Source organism: Sinocyclocheilus anshuiensis, unplaced genomic scaffold (genome assembly GCF_001515605.1).
Source record: "Sinocyclocheilus anshuiensis isolate Anshui unplaced genomic scaffold, SAMN03320099.WGS_v1.1 scaffold5739, whole genome shotgun sequence".
Lineage (NCBI taxonomy): Eukaryota > Metazoa > Chordata > Actinopteri > Cypriniformes > Cyprinidae > Sinocyclocheilus > Sinocyclocheilus anshuiensis.
In genome coordinates this window covers 10,220-12,604 of record NW_015544523.1, presented here as the reverse complement: position 1 = coordinate 12,604, position 2,385 = coordinate 10,220, and the positions used below count along the sequence as shown (strand labels likewise).

At 37.0% G+C, this 2,385-nt stretch overlaps 1 long non-coding RNA gene across 1 annotated transcript in view; it reads left to right on the top strand.

The window, feature by feature from the left end:
* The window catches only part of LOC107698195 (uncharacterized), a 4,649-nt gene extending 3,704 nt beyond the window's left edge, over window positions 1–945 (top strand). Inside the window, exons 2-3 of the long non-coding RNA XR_001635317.1 lie at window positions 669–719; window positions 850–945. This is a non-coding gene — a long non-coding RNA (uncharacterized LOC107698195). The remainder of the gene's footprint in view (window positions 1–668; window positions 720–849) is intronic.
* Window positions 946–2,385: the final 1,440 nt, after the last annotated feature.

The following is a 2,385-nucleotide window of genomic DNA, read 5'->3' as shown; positions in this document are numbered from 1 at the left end:
TTAGGCAATATAGAAATCCTGGCCAGGACGCGTCCTGGGAAAATGGCACGTATGGTCACCCTAGTTTTAGGTCTGCCTGAATGCATGCCATACACATGCAAATAGAGTAATTTACAGGTGCATCTCAATAAATTAGAATGCCGTGGAAAAGTTAATGTTTTTTTTATTGGTCTTATGAAGTATTCTAATTTGTTGAGATAGTGAATTGGTGGGTTTTTGTTAAATGTGAGCCAAAATCATCACAATTAAAAGAACCAAAGACTTAAACTGCTTCAGTCTGTGTGCATTGAATTTATTTAATACACGAGTTTCACAATTTGAGTTGAATTACTGAAATAAATGAACTTTTCCACGACATTCTAATTTATTGAGATGCACCTGTATACAGTCGAAGTAAACCACAATCTGGATAAAAATTTGTACACTGTAAACGAGTAATTTTTTCTAGTGGTTCACAACTGACTTCATATCTGGACCCAGAATTTATAGTGGACATCCAGCAGCGACTCAAAATCACACCTAATACTGTATTCATTAGTCCACATAGAAATGTTTGTCTTTGTTACTGTTCATCTAACTGTTACAGCATAACAGGTTTTGTTTGACTTTATGATAATTGCACAATTAAATAATGATTGCATATTTTTCTTTTTGTTGTTAAAAGAAAGGTTATAAACTGATGTCTTATTTTTAGCCCTCCTTGGGGAGTTCAAGCCCAGGTAAGACGATTACCAGTTTTCCTATCATGGTAAAACATATCAATATACATATTCATGGTTTAATGCCATTTCTCTTTCTCATAAAGAGTTTCGTTTGATTTTGACTATGTTGATTTTGCCCCGTCAACAGAGATGCTGTTGCCTGATTTTGATGTTGATCAAACACCTGAAGACGAGGAGGTTCCCGAGGGAGAAACTAATTTTGGCAGTGAGATTGAAGAACTTGCAAAGGTTTGATCTTATCCTGATTCTCAACATGTTTCACCTGATATTTTGTTTTGCATTACCTGTTTATGGTCCGGTCTTCAGAGGAGAGGTCAGCAGGCCATTGAAGCTATTGAAGCCAAAGTATCAAAGGGTTTCTTTTCTTCCTCCACCAAAGTTTCTCATGTCTGAAACAGAAGACGGTCATTTTCATAAGAACTTAAACAATTTGAAATTAAATAAATTAGCGTTGTTTAGCAGGTCATTTGTCAAATATGTCTTAGCTTGTGATTGCCATAAAAAAGTCTTTACAGTAGCAATTCCTAAATTGCTGTTAATCAGGATCTCAACAAAGTTAATATTCAAATTTTAACTTAAGCTTTTGAGTTAAGAAACTGTTGAGTTTAACTAATTTACTAATTTAATTAATAATATTCAAGTGAGTCTACTTCAATATACATTTTTTCAGTCCTGTGCAATTTAATAGTAAAATAATTAAAAGTAGGAAAAATTTTATATTATATAATATTTATATTGTATAATATATATAATATTTGTACTTTAAAAAATTCACACGACAGGGCCGTTAAATCAGAGTTGCCAACTTAGTGACTTTGTCGCTAGATTTAGCAACTTTTCAGACCCCTTTAGTGACTTCTTTCCAAAAAAGCGCCTAGCGACAAATCCAGCGACTTCTTGGACAAACCTTATTTAGTTTCTGAGACTCGCTGGTACTGCCGCATGAGCACAAGGTCTTGCTTTCCCATCGCGCACACACCTCTCTCTGTGTCTGATCTGTTCAGCGAGCGGCTGAGAGGAGCAGCGCTTTCAGTTAAAAAATATATTCTGTCGCTTCTAACTATATTATGTGTAAATATAGCCGAAATCTCAGCAAATCCATTGTCTTTTTCTTATGTGTATTTGATTTCATTAGACGACGTCCCAGGACTTTTGTGCAGATTAACATCTAAGGGAGAGCTGGGCCGTGTTTCCCTTTCGAGCTTTCACGAGATATCGCGGAGGTTTCTCCGCTATGGGAATTCCTTCCCTTCCAACCTTTCCTGAAGTCCTATTGGCTCACGCCAGTCCAATTGTCTGGCCAATTGTCACGAAGTATGCATATAGCATGCAAATACTAATGAGCTCGAGAGGCAGTAGGCCTATAAAATGCGGTGCACGCGACAATTACGTCAGAATCTGATACTGAACGCCGCTTAGCTGGTCGAGCAGCAAACACGGCGACCTCCGTGTTGTCAGGTTCCCTTCTCTCAGGGAACCAAGATTACGATAGTAACCGGAGACGTTCATTCAATATTTCATATTCGTCCCGTTGTCTGACAACAGAAACGGAAAAATACATCAGTGAAAACAGTTTTATTGAGAATTTGGCTGCATTAAATTACAATTTGTGAGCACAGAGGCAAACAAATGTAAAAGGCATATATGACGCAATGACGTCATG